The following is an 8,643-nucleotide window of genomic DNA, read 5'->3' as shown; positions in this document are numbered from 1 at the left end:
AAAGAAAGAAAGGCTAATAGTCAGAACACAACAAAAATGTGGGGTGATGCCAAATGTGTAAAATGCCAGTACCCACATACACGCACAAAGGTGAAAGTTGAATGGAAACACCCAGATGTAATAGTGACTCTGGCCTGAGAGTGACAGGTAACTTAATTTGTTTCCTATAAGCTTTTTTTTTCCTTTCACTTCACAGATTTTCCACAGTGACCAGCTATATGGGCAAAGTCACTAAAACATAGAAGACACCTGGAGAACATCTTTGTGGATCCATTTTCTCTCTTGGCACTGCAGGCTTGAGAAATGCATGTTTTTCAGGGTGCTGTGGGACAGTGAAAAGGAAAGGCAAAAGCCTGGGTGAGTCCCTTGTTAGAAAGTGGTGTTGAATGTGTGTATGTCTGTGGTTTCCCTGGGACCTCCCCAGGATTAGGGGACAGAAACAGAAAGAGTCGCCTCCGCCCACGGGTCTCAGTTGTTCTCCCTTCTAGGACAACCATGTGTCTGGGTGACATCACTGTGTGCAGCTGTGGTCACGCTGACGGCGGGTCAGCAGCAAAGCCCTGCTCCGCCTTGGGCTGCTCTTGCCGTCCCAGCCTTCTGGCTGGTACAGACCTCCTCCAATCCAGGGTCCAAATTCGCCTCATTTATGTTGCCATTGTCTTATTTCAGGGGATTTAAAATATGCCCCCAAAGCAAAGTAATAGAAATCATCTGTGTAATCCTGTAGCTCAATAATCACAATTGATGTGGATTTCCTCCTGGTCTTTTTTCTCAGTATGAGTATTTATATGACCACATATGTAATGCGTAGGAAGTATAGGAATACTGTCTGTGTCTAAAATTTCACATGTACTGTAAAAGCCTTTTCAGAAGATATTTATGAAAAGGAGTAAACATCTATTGTTAGTAATAAATTTAAGATGATAAAAGCAATATTTAATTCTTATTTTTGTTTGCTAATATACATAAGGCTATACATTTCTATGACTTTATTATGAAAATTTTGATATGTTGTATTATTTTCCTTATCATAGAATTCAAAATATTGTTAATTTCCATTTTTAGGGTTTTTTGTCCTGTGAATTTTTTTTTTTTTTTTTTTTTTTTTTTTTTGTACCAGAGATCAAACTCTGGACTTTGCTAGGCAGGAGGCCCTTATGCCACTGAGCTATCTCTGGTGCAATTTGGGGACTTTTTTTTTTAAAGATACCTTTTCTATTATTGACTTCAAGTTTGATTCCAGTGTAGTCAGTCTTGATTTCAGCCCCCTGAAATGGGTGAGGAATTCGCAGGTTAGTGCAGATGATGGCCAATTTGACAAACACTTCATGTGCACTTCCGACGCAGCACTGGGCTGCTGCTGAGTGTGGTGCTTTGTAAACGCCGCTGAATTCACATTAACTTTAACTGTTCGCCTTAACTGTCAAGATCCTCCGTGTTCTCATGTGCTTTTGGGTTTTCTGGATGTTTGGTCTATCCATTCTTCAAGTCCTTCACTATGTCTGTGGATTTGTCTATTTCACCTGTATCAATTCCTGCTTTATATATTGTGAAGCTGTGTTGTGGGCACATACAAATGAAGCATTTTAAAGTATTCTAGAGATCCGATTAACCCGTCATCATGCAATATCCCTCTACCTCTGGTATCATTTAAACATTCTACCTTAACTTCAATATAACCCCGCCAGTTTTCTTTTAGTGTATAGTATACCTTTCCTGTATTTCAATGTTGAATGAATTAGCTGAGTTGTCACCTTATTTAAGGCAGGTCTTCATACTAGTCAGTCTTCATTGCTGAGACATATCACACATCGTACATTACAGTGTAAAGGAGGAGAAGTACAGTTGGCTCCTGGTCTTAGAGGGTGCAGCCCACGATCCTTGGGTTCCAAGCAAGGAGCATGATGGCCGAAGGGTTGGACAGGACAAAGCTGCTTCACTCATGACAGCTGGGAAGCCACTCCAGAGAGGATGGGGCCAGAGGCTGCACGGAGCACCCAAGGTCGCCCCCATGACCCAGCCAGATGCACCCAAAAATGCCTCGCTAACCTACGCTCTTTAATTCAATCAAGCTGCTAAATCAGGATTACCCTACACACTTTTTAAGCAGCATGCAGTTTTTCCTGTCAAGTCTAAATACACCTGTATATTTAGTCCATTTATATTTAATTTTAAAACATATATTTTGGGGTATACCTATTGGCTCTTTTGTTTCTATTTCACCTCTTTCCTATTTTTCTGTCGGCCTTCTTTCAGAAATAATATTTATTATTCCATTTTCTCTTCCTGTTATTTTTGCATTCCTTCACTATTCCTTAGTCCTCATCTTAGAGATTAAAACCTGAAATTTTTGAATTATTAACATAAAGCAATACTTTTAGATGGGCATGGTGATGTGGGCTAATAATCCCAGCTATATGGGAGGTGGAAGCAAGATAACTGTGAGTTCCCGGCCAGCCAGGGCAAAATAGGAGATCCTTCTTCCCTCCCCTACAACCCTGAAGTTTAAAGTCACACATTTGCCTGCTACCCACACATGCTTTGCTAGAACAGAGACATTAACTCCAAGACTTCCCCCCACCTTGCTGTCATGCATGTTAGTTCAACACATGTTTTAGATGGTTAATATTGCTTTGTTTGGTCAATATACTTTTATATGTGTCCACGTACTAGGACTTTCTCTTGCTCATCATTTTATGTTTGTCTTGAGATCACTTTCCTTCTACTTGAAAATTTCTATTTCATATTTACTTTAGTGTATTCTAGCAACAAAGGCTCAGATTTTATCTGAGTTTGTCTTTGCTTCTGCTTCTAACAAATCAACTTCACTGAATTCTAACTCATATCACATTTATAGATTTTAAATATACAGGTTGATGGCTTGAGAAAACATATGTCTATGGATGTGTATATTTGTGAACTGCTCCTTCGGTGTCATAGTTACTTTTCCCTTGTTGCTGGAACACAATACCTGACACCCTAAATTAAGGAAGGAGAGATTTACTTAGCTCACAGTTTGTGAAGGTTTCAGTCCATACTCGGCTGGCTCTAAGGCAGAGCGGCACATGGCTGAGAGCAGCAGTTCATGGTGATGGAAAAAACAACAAAGAACAAAAGGTCAAACAGAAGGGGCAGTGGCTAGAGCAGCCAGCGAACCTCTCTCCCTTATTTTGTATTTAGGCTGTCTGCCTCAGGACAGGTGTAGCACTCACACTCATAATCCCAGCATTGGATCATGAATTAAGCACAACCTCTAGGAACCTGCCCCAGTGACTGCATGAGGCCTTAGGGGACAAGTAGACACAAACCACAACATTCAGTGTCCATGGGCTCTAGAACCTCCTGTGGATACCAAATCACTGAAGGCTTAAATTTCTGTGTATTTTTTTAATATATTTTTTTATTGAGAAATAAATGTGAATGAGACAGTTTCACAGCTGATTAATAGGATAGTTTTGATAGTCAATATGCTGTACATTGTTATCTTCTTAGTGGTTATCCATAGTACAAGAAGCAGACAGGATATTCTGTCCAAACACTGTTAGTACACCTCTTTCTTCTCATTAAGTTAAGCAAAAGTAGCTGTAAATTTATCCTAACTATTTTGTATATATAAATACAAAATGATCTTTCCTTTGTATCTTTTTTTTAAATTTAAATTTAAATTTAAATTTTTTTTTGTCCTGTCAGAGGTGAATATTCTATTGGCATCTAAATACTGTAGGTGTTTGAATTCAACTAAACAATCTAACACTGTCTAGCAGCCTATAATATTAGTGGGTTAACCTCAGAAGTTATTGACTTGAGCCTTTTATAGCTCATCGTATTAATATGGATTTACTTTATATACCTCATTTTCATACTTTTCTGCTGGATGGTTAAGACCAAGATATAGCAAGACCTATATAACAAGAAATGTAACTTTTGTATCTGATAAGGTCAGCCAGGTACTCTCAGGATTTATCCTGTAGCCCTGTACCACTCTTTGTACATCTTTTAGACAGTGTCTGACTTAAATTTCTGTTATAAAATGGTATAGTAATCTATGTATGCCCTTGTGTATACTTTATGTTGTGGTTTGCTTCTAGTTGTTACCCCAAAGCTTCATGCAGTCATGGGGTAGCTTCTGGAGGTTTTTTTTCATTGTTGTTTTTGTTTTTGTTTTTGTATTTTAGGGAAAGGTGTACAGGGTGATCAGGGCCTCACTTCTAGATCTGAATCATAGTGATCCACCTGTTTACAGCCTCTCAAGAGCGCACCACCACACCCAGTTTCAGTTGCCGTCCCAGCGTGCCCTGGGGGTGGGGCTGGCACAGCAGGCCCCTGCGCCTGCTTGCGGGTGCTTTAATCCATTGAGCTATTCGGCCAGCCCTGGAGTTTGTGATTGATTCTTGATCTGATGCTGGTATTGCAGGTGTGAGTGCTACACCCTGGCCCTGAGGTGGGTGATCTGCATTACAATTAAGGAGGGGAGTGAGGCTAAGTAGGCACAGGAGCTTCTGCCCCTCCTGTTGCTCTGTGCCCTTTGCTGCCACCATGAACACCTTCTCTATGCCATGTGCCATTCTGCTACCTGGGTGCCAGCTGAGTATGGACTGAAACCTCGACTAACTGTGAGCTAAGTCAACCTTTGCTTCCTTAATTTTGGGTGTTGGGCATTTTGTCCCACCAGTGAGTGAAAAGTAACTGAGATGTTTTATTTAAATCATCTCTAGATTACTTATAATTTCTGATACAATATAAATGCTATGCAAATAGTTATACTGCATTGTTTAGAGAGTAATAAGAAAATTTATACATGCTCAGACTTTTTTCCAAATATTTTGGATCCATATTTAGTTGAATCTAAGGATGCAGAACCCAAGGATAAGATCTGATTGTAGATACACACATATGATAGATAGATATAGAAATAGATATAGATATAGATATAAACATAAACATAGATATTACTCCACTCAAGATTTAGATCATTTATGTTTCTAGAACTTTCCCTGTTCCTCTTTGCAGCCAATATTTCCTTCATTCCCATCTATTCCCTGCCCCATGGAACCATGGACTCAAGTTTTAGATCTGATTTTCAGAAACCTATGCATGGAATCATATACTGTGTTTCATTTTTGTGTGTGTCTGGTTTCTCTCAGCCCAATATCTGTGGTTTATTGCACTTGTGTTGTATTTGTGTCTCATTCACGTCTATTGTGATTGGTACACTATTGTGTGACTGTACTACTCTGCTGATCTATTCATGGCCCATGGTGGAAGCTACAGACTCTGAGCTCCCTGGTGTCAGAGCCTCCCATTCTTTCCAAAAGGCTGGTTTCTAGAAGGGGAAGTTACTGATTTGACACTTTTCACAGGCTGCAGACATGTGCTATCAAACGGTTTTCCTTTCCAGATGTTCCACCAGTTCGCACTCCTACCAGGAGCACAGAGGTCCTTCCGACCTCACCCAGAGCACATTTGAACCTAAGCACCCAAACTGCAGAATTGTATTTGATATGTGGCTACTGAGTGCTGGCCATGTCCAAGTGGAAATGTGCTCAACAAAACAGCCAGATTTCAAGGGCTTAGTATAAAATACGTGTAAAATACATCTTTAATAATTTTATATTTGGGCCAGGGAGATGGCTCAGTAGAATAAGCGCTTCCCTGGCAAGCACAAGGGCCTGAGTTCAATCCTTGGTTCCGAAAAAAAAATTATATTTAAGACATTGAAATAATATCTTGAACATATTGAGCTAAATGAAATAAATTATTAAAATTAATTTCATTTGTTTTTAGTTTTATTAATGTGGCTACTGGACGATTTTAAATGACTAGGAGGCTTTTATTTTATTTCAACTAAATAATGCTGCTCTATCATCTTATAGAATCACTTTTTCCTATACTTCTTTTCTGCTTTCATTGACTGTCTTCCCCCAGCCCCTGCTTTGCTACTGTCCGGGCAGATTTCCTGAATCTTCTCTTCAGAATTCTGAAGTGTTTTACTTACTGTAGAAACTCAAATCAGAGAGTGGCCCCTGAGCACCAATTTCCACAATAATCCTGGAGTTGAGGATTGCTCCTGGAATTCTTTTACTTTAAGAATTAAGCTTCTCAGGGCAGATCAGAAGGCCACAGAGAACTGGATGGAGTGGCACACATCTGTAATTCCTGCTACTTACCCTGGAGCAGCGATAGGGAATCTTTTAGAGACCGGCTGCCCAAACTGCTATCCAAAAGCTGCTTATGATATTTATCACAAAGCACCAACACTGCTATTCAACCTGAATTCTGAGGTTTTAGTTTAGAAAAAACTTGTACTCTTGGTTCACATGCCAACAGAGAGGGCTCTGCATGTCTGCTTTGTCATGCTTGCTACCAGTTTGCCACTACTGTTCTAGTGGCTGAGGCAGGAGAATCACAACTTCAAAGCCCTCCTGGGCAACTCTGGTCACTTGGCTTGACTGTTTCTTGGAGCTGCCTCCTGTCCCATCTCCTCATCACTGGTCCTCACTGCTCTACCCTACTGCTGAGAAAACCAAACCCCATAAGGCAGACCCAGCTTTCAGTATCCTGGCTTGGCCCTAACCTTGCCTCGCCTTCCCTTTCCCTTTCTTCTCCCCTTTTCCTTTATTCTTCCCTTTCTCCTTTCCCCACAGGACCAACCCTCTATCTGATGAAGACAGCCAGGCTCCTCTCGGGACAAGGAGCACCTGGCACCCTGGTGTTTATGGCCAGATGTCCAGGAACTCTCCAGGGAATGGATGCAGTCTACGCTTAGGTTCTGTCTGCCAGAGCAGCATTCGGTTTGACATCCAAAGTCACTGAGTGTCTGCTGAAATGAGCTAAGTGCACAGCTGGTCAAATTCCAAACCTGGACCCTGGAAATTACAAACACCGCCTGCCAGCTGCCCAGTGACCCAAGCACACTGCCTGGCCAGGCGGGCAGAAATCGGGAGGTTTCCTCAAGTTCTCACCTTTGGAGAGAAGGAGAATCGGTAGTTATTACAGAAAAATCCAGGAAGATAAGCTCCTATCTTTGTGGAGGTCACAGGCACAGAGACAGAAAGGGGCCCTCATGGGAGACAGATGAAGCAAGCTGTGCAGCCTTACTCCCATCCTCCAAAAGAGGGCAGGGTGACATTAAAAACCTCCAACTCACTACGTGAGAAAATGACTGCCTTCATACTTTTCTCTCAGACTTCTGACGATCTTCTGACCTCAGTTCTGTGCTACTGTGTCTATATTATATCCCAGATGCTTACACACACACACACACACACACACAAAAAAAAAAAAAAAAAACACCCCAAAAAACAGGCCTAAAACACAAAGTCTTTCTGGGCAGTACCACCAGCTGCACCACACTTACATTATTTTTTTCTGGTGCATTTATTTTTGTGTCACTTTCCTATTTATCGTGAGTTGTTTTCTATTCCCAATGATGACACAAAGTGTTACTTAAGCTAGTAGAATCTTAAATTTTCAATTGAAGGCAAAGGTTAATAAGTGGTAAGTAGCACATGTCTGCCATCCCAGGAGGCTGAGGCAGGAGGACTGGGGGAGTGTGCAGCCATCCTGGGCTATGTGAGTGACGTGACACCAGTAGAAAGGGTTCCTTTCCCATCTGGTAAGCTAGCACGCTTCTAGTGACATCATAACTAATCGTTCCACACCTTTAAATTCTCTTCATTACGTAGCTCTTACTTACCCTTCCTTCCTTTAGAATGTTCTGTTGAACTGTCACTTTGCTCACTCAGGCTATCGAAGGAAAGTTATCGTGTGGGATCCAGCTGGGAATCTCTATATAGGCTTAGAATTTGATAGATGAAGTAGGCAGAGCAGAAAATACCATGCAGCTCGGTGGAGAGAACTTCGAGAACCACCCAACTTCAATGCTAACGTGACATAAATGGCACTGTTATGTTACACAGTAACAAACATTAACATAAATTAATGACGCTGAGAGTGTTCAGAAGTCCCCAAGTATTTTCATCTCAACAACCACAAAGTTTAAAGCATCTCTCTGAAAATGTGTACAGTGTCTTACTTAGACAGAGAAATAAGTAGCCAGCTCAAGGCTTTTCTACCTCCAAGATGATTCATTCTGCAAGCGCAAGGTTGACTAAAAGTGTAGCTAAAGGATCTTAGTTTTGTTTTCACTGCTACAAGAAATCAGACTGGTACAATTACGAGATAACTCTGGTGAGCAGAAGGGTCCTTTTAATACCAAAATAGCTTGACTGTCTTCCATCCTGAGCAGGTGCATGCGGGTTCCCAGGAGACAGACGCCTCTGCTGGTCAGGGAGCCCTGAAAACTCATGCCAGCTCCCTCTGTCCCTTACTCCGTATATGGCATTGCTTCTCCTGCCTTCTCTGAAGTGCTGTGCAGAACAGACTTTGTGGAAGCTGCCACAGTAGCCGGGCTCAGGTGCGGAGCTGTGGCTCAGCCCAGAAAGGGTGGTCATGACGGAGACATCACTGCCCTTATGCACCTTGGCCCTGGCTGCCTCAGTGCTGGCTGTTGCTCTTCTCGGGCCGTTCTGTGCCTAAACCTTCTGATCGAACAACACCTCAGTTCTCAGCTCTTGGTTCTGGGCTCACTGAATTCTTCCCTTGAGCATGCTGAAACCTCCAGTCCCCTTTGAGCTTAGTAAA

General features: G+C 41.8%; 1 protein-coding gene across 7 annotated transcripts in view; it reads left to right on the top strand.

Moving 5' to 3' along the window:
- The window catches only part of Nod1 (nucleotide binding oligomerization domain containing 1), a 46,084-nt gene that overhangs the window by 12,138 nt on the left and 25,303 nt on the right, over positions 1-8,643 (top strand). For 6 of the 7 annotated variants that reach the window (XM_023709944.1, XM_023709942.1, XM_023709941.1 and 3 more), the window contains exon 2: positions 197-357. The gene's annotated coding sequence lies outside the window, so the exon portion shown is untranslated. Of the gene's footprint in view, positions 1-196; positions 358-8,270; positions 8,417-8,643 lie in introns of those variants that run through there. The other variant, XM_004626518.2, reaches the window with a different exon arrangement.

The sequence above is a fragment of the Octodon degus genome, unplaced genomic scaffold (genome assembly GCF_000260255.1).
Source record: "Octodon degus isolate 3935 unplaced genomic scaffold, OctDeg1.0 scaffold00015, whole genome shotgun sequence".
Lineage (NCBI taxonomy): Eukaryota > Metazoa > Chordata > Mammalia > Rodentia > Octodontidae > Octodon > Octodon degus.
This window is presented reverse-complemented; position numbering and strand designations above follow the sequence as displayed.